Source organism: Rattus norvegicus, chromosome 13 (genome assembly GCF_021556685.1).
Source record: "Rattus norvegicus strain SHRSP/BbbUtx chromosome 13, alternate assembly SHRSP_T2T, whole genome shotgun sequence".
Taxonomy (NCBI): Eukaryota; Metazoa; Chordata; class Mammalia; order Rodentia; family Muridae; genus Rattus; species Rattus norvegicus.
This window is the reverse complement of record NC_141546.1, coordinates 109,143,092-109,155,521: the sequence shown is the minus strand read 5'-3', so window position 1 is coordinate 109,155,521 and position 12,430 is coordinate 109,143,092. Positions and strand designations below refer to the sequence as shown.

The 12,430-nt window shown below is 46.4% G+C and overlaps 1 long non-coding RNA gene across 1 annotated transcript; it reads right to left on the bottom strand.

Annotated features, from left to right (window-relative positions):
• Positions 1 to 289: 289 nt before the first annotated feature.
• Positions 290 to 11,593, bottom strand: LOC102550527 (uncharacterized). The gene is made up of 3 exons (XR_015636322.1): positions 10,893 to 11,593; positions 8,269 to 8,436; positions 290 to 578 (listed from the first exon to the last, which is right to left on the bottom strand). It is a non-coding gene; the product is annotated as an uncharacterized LOC102550527 (long non-coding RNA).
• Between the last annotated feature and the right edge of the window lie 837 nt (positions 11,594 to 12,430).

The window sequence follows — 12,430 nt, the reverse complement described above, 5'->3', positions numbered from 1 at the left end:
GAAGCAGCAGAGGAGGAAGTTTCACAGTTTAGTACATTCCCATCAGATCAGAGGGAGAAAACACACAACTTCCCCTTTATAAGCCCTTCTCTGACCTCTTTCATTTGGATTCCTTCTCTGGACTAGGGATAGCTTAGCACTGGGCAGGGCAGGCACCCAGGTACGCAGTCAATTAGGCTCTTGCAGGCTCTGTACAAGCCTGGCATGTTTCCTGGGGACATTACCCAGCATGCCCTTTCCCTTGTTGGGGAGTCTACACCCTCTTGTCTTCAAAGTTTTATAACTGTATTGTTTGTTGTGCAGCAGATTAAATTCTTTGGTGGCTGAGGAAGTAGCAAGGGTGGGGGAAGAGTAGAGGAGAGAAAGGAAGGGCGAAAAGGAGAGAAAATACAAGTAACTTCTATTAGGCCCAAAAGATTAAATGCATTCCTTTCAAACACAAAGGTCACCTGTTTTGGAGAGAAGCCAGTGGCCAGAGGCAGTGTCCTCTCCTTCTCTGTGCCAACTCACTCTTGGCCTTTCTTACCTAGCAGAGTGGCATCCAAGGTCTTAGATATCCCAGGCCATTAGAATTTGAGCTGAAAAGAAATAACAGCTAATTAGGTTTAGGATTTGTATACCTAAACAACCACTACCCAAAAATTAGGTACATACTATAGGGAAAACTGTTCTCTGTCGAGGCCAATGGAAAGCTAAACCTGGAGACAGAAGGGTCCCTGCACTTACACTCCAAAGTCACTCCATTCACTGATATCAGAACTGTACTTCAAAAATGTAGTAGTGAACACGTCCATGAACACGTATATATGAATATGAACTACATCTTTACCTTATATACACAGACTTCTTTTTGCCACTATCGCTAAAGTATTCTTAAAACAATAATTTGACAGCATTTTCTTGGAATCAGGTATTAGAAGAAACCTGGGCATGGTTTAAAGAGTTCACAAAAGGGTATGTGTAAATTAAGTGAAAATAATTTCATTTCACAGAGGGGCTTCAGCATTTTGTGGATCCAATCCTCCGTAGATAAATGATTGTATTCAGAAATGGCTAAGGAATGCAAGAGAGTAGGAAATAGAAAAGGAAGGAGGAAGAAAGTCAATAGTAAGCGTGAACTTAAGATACAACTCACTTGGGGTTGGGGATTTAGCTCAGTGGTAGAGCACTTGCCTGGCAAGCACAAGGCCCTGGGTTCAGTCCTCAGCTCCAGGGGTGGGGTGGGGTGGGGTGAGGTGGGGTGGTTTACAACTCATGTAACCTTCCCCAGCCTGTCGACATGTCCAGCCTTCTGATACTAAATATTCAGCTGGCAATAACGCAAAAGGACACAGGATTTTCCATACTTAACACAACTTTCACTGAGCCATTAACTAATTATTTCACACTCTGGAGTTCTAAGTAGTCCATGTGCTTGAACATGCACCGAAGCCTTTAGCATCATAGACAATGCCCGTGACTGTCAGAGCTGTCAGTTTACTCTGAAATTCTTCTAGAAAACTTTTATAGGAAATCTCATCTGATCTTGCCTTCTCTACCACCCACAATCCTTGTCAAGAGTCCCCCTCACTGGGAGGAATGGCCCGGGATAGGGGTAGTCATAAAACAAATGCACGACTAGAACAGATCTTCCCTATGAGAGACAGCGTATACTTTCTCTACTTCTTGTGTGAGAATTAAGAACAACTCCTGAGCAGAAATCCTCTCTGCAAAGGTAAATGTGTTATAGTCCCAGGTTCTATGCCTACGTGGTCTCTCCCAGTCTCTCACCTTAAGGCTGCCACAAAGGGAGCTGGGGTTGATATAAAGTAGAACTAAGGAGTCACTTTATATCCTAGTAACTCGGCCACACACAGTTTCAAAGTACCATAGCCTCAGAACTAGGCAGACCTGACAAGAGCAGCCAACATCTCCTCAGGGAGTGCTATCTTCCCCTGGGAACTCAGCAAAGTTACAAACAGGCTTTTCGTGGTATCTCCATGAATTTCCCTCATAACTTTGTGTTGGATCAACCCTCTTTTGCATTCTCCAGGTGACTAGAAAGAACCAGCTTTAATACAGTGCAAAGTAATAGAAGGCTGCTAAATGCATCCTCCACCGAAAGGGCTTCCATGTAACTTCTCATTCACAGAGATCCGTTCAGGGAACACAGAGAGATAGACACACATAAGCAGACACAGACGTTGGCTGACCCTGTCCAACCTCATTTGCTCTGAAGGGAACACTCCCCAAAAAATCTAACCCTTCATGCCTAAGTTCATGATAAGTGAAGGCAGGCACTTCTCTATCCTCTATCAGAGCCCTGGGTCTATTAAAATAAAGGTCACTTAGAGGTGATATAGTGCAATATTCAGCCTCAGTTCCCTTAAAAAAAATGAGGACTGTTTTCAGGACTCAAAGAAGCCTAGGGCCCATCAGTTCTCTCACCCAATTTTCATAAACAGGGGAGACCCATTCTCCTAAACTTATCATGAGGCAGAGGTTCTGAGCTGATGACAGTTTTTCTAGCATCTAACTATGCCAGTGCTTCCAGTGGGTGATATATGTCAGCCAGCAAACAGGCAACGCAAACGGGATATACTTGCTGAGAAAGCTCCAGGCATCCCTCAACAAATAGGATGGGAAAACCTCACAGATGCCACAGTGAGACTTCCTCTCTCAATGAGCAACACCCGGCAGAAATATGCCTGAATTCACAGGGAAAACTCTATGAAGGTGTCGGAATGGCTTAACAAGAAATCTCTCCAGGAACATGGGGAATGCCTGGCATTTTAGCCAAGAAGTGCAAGCCAGATAGCACAAGAGCTCCAAGGACTCAGAGAAGCAGCAGGAAGGAGAATAAAGGCATTCAGAGCTTTCCTTCCTCTAATGTGCAAAGTAGGAACTGAAGGTCTCGGAGATGCTGAACACTGTCAAGGACCTCAAAGCTCCACCCCGACCCTTGGTCTAGCTGGAATACAAAACCTAGGTTAGAAATGCAAGTTTGAAACAAGCAATATAGTTCTGAGTGGGCTCTTCCTGGATCAGTTCAATCATGACAAGACCAATGCTACCTCTCTACTCAGTGTTGCGCAAAGACCCAGAGAACCAGCTAATGTGACGAGATCTGTGTACTGACTTTAAGGCTCCTTAAAGTTCCTTACATCCTTAAGACACGGCACAGGGGCTCCTACTCAGGCAGCTTTGGAGAATTTTTGTCACATGTAGCTAGGCTAGAGTCCCAACCACACAAGAAAAGGAGGATAAATAAATGCAGTCCTCTCTGCACAAAGATAGGCCTTGAATACACATGGTCTCTCCATCTGACCCCTGCAACACAGCCAGCTCCCATATGCTTATCTTCTACTTGTCCCTAACAAGGTAACAGTGTCATTTCCTGCCACCTGGTAAGTCCTCCCCAGCTACCTCCACTCAGTTAACCCCTTCTCTTCACTGACACCCATCCAAAACCATTCCTACTACCCACTTGAAGTCCATCACCAGTTATCATTCACACCAGTACTGAGTGCTTCTTTGGAACTAAACTTGGTTGCTCTTAGGCCTTCAAGATCCCTCCTCTCTCTGCAACTTGGGTTCATGTTCCTGACCCTGAGTTTCTAGCTAAACAAAACCTGCACAAATATTCAGGGCAGGCCTAAGAGGTAAGATGAGTTAGAACTTCCAACAGGATCCTCATTCAAAACCTGTTTCACAGGCAAATAAACCGAGGACATGGTGCAAACACAAAACAACATAAATCCATTTTCCATGACTTACCCCCCCATACTGTAACCTCTCAATACACACAGCCTTACGCAGATTTTGATTCCTTCAGCCAGTGGAAGCTCCTATATTTTCAGCAGTCTGAAGCAGCAGTGTTAGGCCAAGGAGGAGGGAATTGCATAGTCTGGCTCACCTCAGCCACCTCTTTCCTGGGAAACAAGTTCTGAATCCTGAAGTTGACCACATGGTGCAGAAGCTCTTATGCCTCAGCCACTGTCCTGTCTCAGCCTCATAGAGCACACAGTGGACACAAAGCATCTAACTAGAGGTGATGTCTCCCAACCTGGTCCTGTCCATTCCCTGTAGAAACCATGGTCCCAGAAGAGACTGAGATTCACATTAGCCTCCTGCAGGCACATACTGTCAGTGACTGAGCAAAGACCTGGCCTGAATGCTCCTTGTGCTGCACAGATGAGAGGTGTGGTGATCAGACTTCGGCACAAAAGCATCTGACGCCTGATGAGGGCTAAAGAGGAAAAAGGCTAAGGGTATCTGTACCAGACTCTGACCTCTGCTCCCACCACTCGTAACCTAGTACATGCTTTTGTGAGCTACTAAGAACTTGTAAGGATTTGTATAATGCCTAGAGAAAGGAGGAGTTGGTATCCACATCAAGTCTAACCCTTTGGAAGATAGCCCAACTAACATGGTCTTGTCCATCTATCATCTGGAACTCTTTCCACTCTCCTCACTATGTTTTCCTTTGTGGTTTTTTTCTTTGGAGGGGAGGTGTTTGAGACAGGGTCTTAAACTAAGCTAGCCTAGGCTAGCCTAGAAGTCGAGTCTCCTGCTTCAGCCTCCTGAGTGCTAACATGACAGAAATTAGTCACCATATTTTCAACGATTGGTGTCTTCCTCTTTCACAATGTTATCCTGGCTACTGTGTATTTTACACTGCTACACTATGGACAGTCTTATACCATAGAACAAGAAGAAACCTAGTCTCAGGGCTCTGCACCTCCAGCTCCTAATCCATTCACCAATATCTACAAGATATTTTTCATTTCCACAGACACATATGCCACACTTCCCCAAAAAAGGATTGAGGACAGCCTTACTGGTGGGACATAGTTTGCTTACAGTGGAGACTATATTGTTTCTTGGGGTGTTAATTTACAAAAACGTCTGACTTCAGCCCAAGGGTGAGGAGAAAACATGACTTTGGAATCAGAAGTGCTGAATCAAATCTCAATATCACTCACCAATTGTGTGAATTTGACCTAAGTCATTTAATAATTATACTTTTATAACAATCAAAGGGAAATATCTGTGTTACCAAGGGTGGGAGGGCAGTCTCCTTTTCCATGGATGGCATATGGAGACTGAGAGGTATCTGACCCCATTTCCTTGCCTCATTAGAGAGTCATTCAGGCTCCACCCTACCTAGAGTTTAGACATTTGGATATGACTTCCCACACCCTCATGACTTGTTCCTTTTATCCAACCACAAAGTAACATGGCCCTATGAGGTTCCCTCTGTCCTATTTCTATACTCTAACCACACAGGTTAGAGTCTGCATTAAGTCTGCACAGACTATGAGGCTTCAAGACTATTTTCTTGCTTATCAGCCCAAAGGATAAGAAGGAGCCGGCAAGGAATCAAACCCAGTGTATACTTTTCTCATGGCTACCGATCAGAAAAATTAAGGAAAACAAGGACCTCCCATCGATGGCAGGGTAGTTAAAAGGGCAGTATCTCTTACTTATCCCAAAGGTCGGCTATATGTATAAAAAACGACCTGTGAGAATTCACATCCTCCTCTAAAGCTGCAGTATTGGGGACATATCCCAAGCCAAAGGATAGAGCCAAGATATCCATTGAGTAATTCACAGCCCCTGTAAGAACAGGATTCAGTGGAACCCATATGGTGTGGCCCTGGGTAAGGTACTTTGTATTCTATGGCCATGCTGTCTCAGCTTCAGTACCACAACTGTCTTCTAGAACTTAGAGACTCAGAGGCCAAGGAAGAAGTGCCAGGCATGCCAAGATCCTAGTCAAGGCATCTTAACTGTCTTGTCTGCTTGACTGGCAACACATGATGCTGCCTATCACACGGCAGAAGCCGGGCTGGGGACTAGAGGTAAGGCATCAGATTGCACTAAGCACATCTGGCTCTAGCCCTCCAGTGGGTATCATCTTGAACTAGGTTTATTCCTTTCCACCTCCCAGCTGCAGAGCTGATTGAATTCACCTTTCCATTTAAACATCAGTCCTCCCAACCCCCTGCTATCCCTCACATACCACTGAGGCAGTGACTGAACTTGTTCAGCTCTGTGAAGTAACAGACAACTCATCCAAACTGACTTTTCTTGGCAAGGATCTCAGAGGCTCGCCTCAAAGGGAGAAACAAGACAATCAAACACACGAGGAGAGATTCATTAGTCTTCTTTGGACAGCAGAGGGAGGGGGCAAAGAAAGAGAAATGCATCAACACGGCGCCAGCAGAGCAGCTGCGCTAGCTAGCTAGGGTGAGATCTCGCAGGTAGGCAGTAGAATTATCCAGGACTATTCCTTTTCTCTTAGACACTAGACCTTTGGCTGTTAGTTAGTTTCCACTGACACTATTGCTAAGAACACTGCCAACAATAATGGACAGGGACTTTTGAATGTCATAGCAAGCACCTGCTGCTTTCTGACCTGTGTTTACAATGGGGTTGCCTTCTCAGTTCTGAGGGACATCATCACTTTAACTCAACATTGCTGCTATTGTAAGGCAGAGGAAAAGCAAATCCCTGTCGAGTGTCTGGAGATACTTCGAAGATAATCAAAGGCCTAAAGAAAAAAATAATTCATTCGAAAGAAAATTCCAAGTAGGGAAAAATCCAGAATTCAGTTACTGCTCAGCCCAGGCTAAACTATAGACCCCAGACTTAGCCTAAGCCCCTTTAAAGCTCAGTGAGTCCAGAGTAAGACAAACACGCACTCTGAAAAGGGAAGAGCATGTCCACATCCCAGGCAGCTCCCAGGATCTCAGGGATGGTATGGGAACAACACCCTGAATAAGCTCAGGTTAGCTGTCAGTAACCAAGAAGCTTCCTTTTCCTGACTGTGGGAAGCCCAGGTACCCAGTTACTACCATACACTGTCTACAGTGATATCCAGATACTTCCCAAACATTAATAGCCTAGCTAGCTGAGTAGGCTGCCTTTATGTTAGCACTCTGCGTGTCACCCATTTACAGAAAAGTCAGGAATGGGAGAGTGGAAAGAAAAGGATAATTGTTGGAGGTTTGGAATTGTAAAGTTTAAGGGAATAGATCCAGGAAACAGGCAGGCTCAGACCTTTCCTTTGTTGCTTCTAGTTTCTAGTCAGCAGCCTGATATTAATCTACCAACAAGACCAGGTCCATGCTATATCAGGCTATACTTGAGGTCAAGGAATCACACAATTGGTGGCTCAACAGTACCTACAGGAAGGAAGACTACCTACCCTACTATGCCCTACCACTCAACACCATGGGTTTTTGTTTACTAATCACCTACCTTCCCAAAATAATTACCCCTTTCTGCCTTGCTTAATTGGGATGAAGGCAGAGAAGGGAAGGCAAAGAATAAATATGGCTGTTGGATCAGTAGCTGAAAATACTAAAGAAAAATCAAAGGGAAGAACAGGAAGGGGTAGATGAAAACAGAGAGTAAAAGGTCCAAAAGAACGAAGGTCAAGGGGTTGGGGATTTAGCTCAGTGGTAGAGCGCTTGCCTAGCAATCGCAAGGCCCTGGGTTCGGTCCCCAGCTCCGAAAAATAGAAAAAAAAAAAAAAGAACGAAGGTCAAAAGATATCTTTGAGCAGAGCAAATCCAGCAAGAAACAGAGGAGACACTGGAAGCTGGGATTTGATGTAGGGCATAATCTCCATTGGCCACATGGTCTTTCCTTCTCTAAACATGGCAACCTACTGGCCCTCATCCCACCTCAGCAACCCCATCTAGCATGACTTTTCATCTATCAGCATCTGAAAAAGGAAAGAGAAGAGTTAAGTACGGCAGACCCAAGCCTGATATGGAAATATATACCTTTAAGCCCTTGGAAATAACTCACTCTCCACACTGTAGTTGTGATACTCTTCTCCCACAGGAAAGGGTACACATGTCTGCTAAGATCTGCTTAGTTCAAGTCTATATATAGTTGAGGTTCCTACAGCTTAGAGATTTGGAGCTAGAACTTGGCAGATGCATGCCGGGCGTTGGCAAGGACCATCCTCATGCAGTCAGTCAACTAGGAGCCTCAGCACAAGCTGGGCACAGTGAGTGCAGCAGGGTCCTTCGTGAAGCTATTAACACTCCTCAACAAAGACATGTCTCCTGGATCTATTTTAGAGAAAATCGAAGATCGGCTTCTAAAGTATGAGTCTAAGGAAGACATGTGGTGGCTGAACACTGAATTCCAGCACTTTCTTCTGAAAGACAAAGGATGGGACACGTAGGAGAGGAAGAAAGACGGTATAGCAGCCCAGGATTACAAACACCTATCGGACTCTGCATATTTGAAATGAGGATGAACACTTACCCACAGAAAGCAGGGTAGTCAAGCAGGTCCTCTTTGCTGTTCCACAAAGGTGCAAGCAAACTGCTCTAGTGTGATGGCTTAGGTGCACAGATATCCTCAGCTGAGACTGACTGAGTTGCCAAGAGATTGTCACTGACTTACAGATGGAATTGTACTCTGTCAAGTTCTCTGTCAGAAAAAAAAAAAAAAAAAAAAAAAAGGAAGGCAGATCAGCTGGGCTCGGCACACAAAACCAATCAGGCAACAACCTGTGTAGCCCCTGGGACAATAGTCCTCTGCTGTGACAGATGCAAGGTAATTCTGGCCAGAGCAATGTGGAGAAGAACCAGTGGGTACAGCATCTGACCCAGGAGCACCTATCTACCACTGCTCTGACAAGTGAACACGAGACAATAGAGTTCTCTGAAGCATAGCAGCCAGGCTTCGCCATACGCACAGCTCGGAATCTAGAAGTACAACGTCCACGTTCCCAACTTCTACAATAATGCAACCTTTCTAGTCAAAATGCTCTCTACTCAGACACAAAAGCTAAGGGCTTCAGATACCTTTGAGAGCGCTGTGGTTATAGACAGCTAGTTCCTATGCCTGTTCTTCTCGACTCTGCTGTAATCTCAGTCATATTTCCTGACTCCCATTTGTTCTCAGGCCCAAGAGACACACCTCCCAGAGATCCCAAATGAGTCATTCTAGGTGGTCCTTTGGGAGAGGAGGTGTTCTGGTGGCAAATGTCTACCTTCAAATCAGTGCAAGAAAATATAGGTATTAAAAATGGTACCTAGCAAAAGTATGGATGGAGGTCAGGGCCAGGATGTCTCCTATCCCCAAACTTATACTGTTTGGTCCTCACCCTAGATTGTGCCAAAGATGGCAGAGAGAAAAGGTAACAGTTTGTCCAGGATACAATTGCAATGAAGGTGTGATACGTACAGCAGGGGATGGTGCATCTTTAGTACAACGCTGCAGGAAAAGCCTAGAACCTTGAGTTCCCACGGTAATGTGCTACAGGGACAGGGGAAGGTGTGGGGAGATTTCATTTTGGAGGAAATGAGGAAGATGAACCGAAACAATAAACTCTGACAGGCCAGCACAAGGAAAGAGAGAGCTGAGATATGACTGAGGCGCTGCCTTCAGGTTAGGGCAATCGAGGCAGACCACCATCCAAGCTCAAAAGATGAAGGGTGTTCAGGCATCATGCCTCCACTGAAGCATCTACTCCAGGGGACTATAGTGTCACTGTCATGGGGGTCTCCTGGCCCACTCTTGGGAAGTAGGAGTTAACTTTTATCCTCAATTAGACCACCAAGCCTATAACAGACAGATCTACTGAGAAATCCCAAAGGGGTACCTGGCTCTGGAAATACATCTATCACTGGGGACCAGTGGGAAGGATTCTTTAAAAAAAAAAAAAGAAAGAAAGAAAAAAGAAGGAGGTGAAGCAGGAAGATTGGGGGGGAGGGGAGGCAGTTTTCTAAGCTCACTGAATAACATAACCAGCTCTCTCTCCTCTAAATCCAAAATCCAAGGGTCTCAGGGCCCTTGTGAGGTCCTCTTATCTCCCCATCTCTGAAGCCCAGCAGTGGCCTTCTCACTACCCTGCTCTCAGTAAAAATGACTGAAGGCTGAGAATCGGCCCAGAGCACCAACGAGCTGTTTTTATTGCTTTCATGTTGTCAGAACATTCTGGCTGTTCAGCTGAGAGCTCCATCTTCCGACTCCAGATACACTGAGTCATCTTCCAAAGAGGAAAAAAAAAAGACACACACACAGAGGGAGAGAGGGAGAGAGGGAGAGAGAGAGGAAGAGAGGGAGGGAGGGAGAGGGGGAGAGAGGGAGAGAGAAGAGGGGAGAGGAGAGAGAAGAGAAAAAGGGAGGGAGGGAGAGGGGTAGAGAGAGAGAGAAGGAGAGGGAGAGAGGGAGAGAGAGGGGGGGGAGAGAGGGAGAGAGGGGGAGAGAGAGGGAGAGGGAGAGAGGGGTAGAGAGAGAGAGAGGGAGAGGGAGAGAGGGAGAGAGGGAGAGGGGGAGAGAGGGAGAGGGGGAGAGAGAGAGAGGGAGAGGGAGAGAGGGAGAGAGGGAGAGGGGGAGAGAGAGAGGGAGAGAGAGAGAGGGGGAGAGAGAGGGGGGGAGAGAGAGAGAAGAGGGGAGAGGAGAGCAGAGAGAGGAGAGAAAGGGAGGGAGGGGAGAGAGAGAGGGGGGGGAGGGAGAGAGAGAGAGGGAGAGAGAGAGGGGGAGAGAGGGAGAGAGGGGGAGAGAGAGAGAAGAGGGGAGAGGAGAGCAGAGAGAGGAGAGAAAGGGAGGGAGGGGAGAGAGAGAGAGAGAGAGAGAGAGAGAGAGAGAGAGAGAGAGAGAGCACAGCAGCTGTCACCAGGGCCCAGATTGCTGTTGGCAAAGGACTCACTGGCTGTTGTCACTCTTAGTCCACACCCAGTGTTGGGGATGAGGGTTTGAGGGTGCTCAGATTCCCTTCCCACAGGACTCAACAACATCAGGAAGCATACAGCCACCACTGAGATTCAGCAAGAACAGAAACAAATCTACCACCAGAAGGTTCTCAGGAACACCCCCGCTTAACCCCTGTCCGGCCCCCCTGACCCCCCCAATCACTTCGGAAACAAAGGTGTACTCACCCCTGGTAGAACACCACCACTTTGCCGGCTTGAGGTCAAACTCGTGAGATATTCCTCTCTCTTCCTGCTGCGACAGCTTAGGAGATCTAGTCCTCTCCTAATTTGCTAGTCACCCGCTATTCTCCCATTTTACATCCCCAATAAGTCTCCAATCAGAGAAAGAGGGCTTCAGCCAAATCTACAAGGAACAGACAATACAATGGACGTTTCTACAGAACAGACTGCTAAGGGGCTACTTCACAAACTAAGGGCACTTAGGCAAGAAACAGGACGACCTGTCTAAAGTCATCCAGCTGAGACTGGGGTACAGACCTGGTATTAGGAGTCCAGTGTCTGGACCTATGTCAGTGACTGGGCTTATCCCGCTCTGTAGGTGTTCCTACCTACCCACCTCTGCCTGCTCTTCCCGAGGAAGGCACACAAAACAACTGAGGTTTGTTCATTTCAGATACAAAAAAATTTATCATTTTGACTGAACCTGGCCATGATGGAAAAGGGCCAGCTGAATGATCTAACACAACTTTAGAGACTTACAATATTCCTAAAATAGTCACATTTGAGGGTGTCACCTTCTAACATCTTGCAAACATGGAGGAAAAAAGGATTTTTGAAGGCTGGGGTTCTTGTCAGCCACAGGATCCTCCCTAAATGATAACAAAACAAAAACAAACAAACAAGCAAACCACCCCAGTAATGTTCATGATGTAACATGGCATCCGGCCACAGAGGTTCTGAAAGGGGATGTCTTCCTCCCCTTTCCCCAGGCTTCTTACTGGAGCACAAACTCTGATAGAGAATACACGGAACCACACATTAAAAAAAAAAAAAAAACATGAAAGAAAGAAGACTCGTAATAGTGGTTACAGGGATTTCTTCTTACAGGGTGCTCAGGGAGAGGTCCATAAAGACAGTGGCCCTGCAACAGGTAGAACGCAGGCATGGAAAACAGCAGTATTGAAAACAGGGAAAAAAGAAAAGCAGGGATATGGGTGGTCTGGTTTTCACCTGAGGAAGGCTTTGTGGGAAAGCTAAGGCCACTTGTAGTCAGCCCAGAGTATCCTACCAAATAGGAGGAATTTCAACCTGACAATAATGGGAAACCATTTTAGATCTCTGAGCAGGAAGACAAGATGGCCGCTGTCCGCAGAAAGGCCTAGAAAGGGTTGGGCAGCAGGGAGCCTCACTAAAGAACAGCAATTACAACTGTGGCCCTGGCAGGGGGCAAGGAGGAAAGGCAGGGTCATTTGACCAAATGCTGCTGCCTGCTGTGGACCTCAACCCATTTCTCCATATGGAGGCTGCCAGAGAGAGAGAGCCTAATTAAAAACACAAACCACAGGTCCACCACATCTGAGATGAGCTGCTATGTCTGCCTTCCCTCTTCTTCAACACTAGGCACTTCATGGAGCATCTCTAAGATTCAGGTTGACTAGGGCAGGGAAGCCAAGTACCCACACTCTGGGAAAGATGGGGTCCCAGGCTGTGGAACTCTGACCCAGAAGGCTTCCATTTAGACACCCACCAGTGCTGTGACCCAG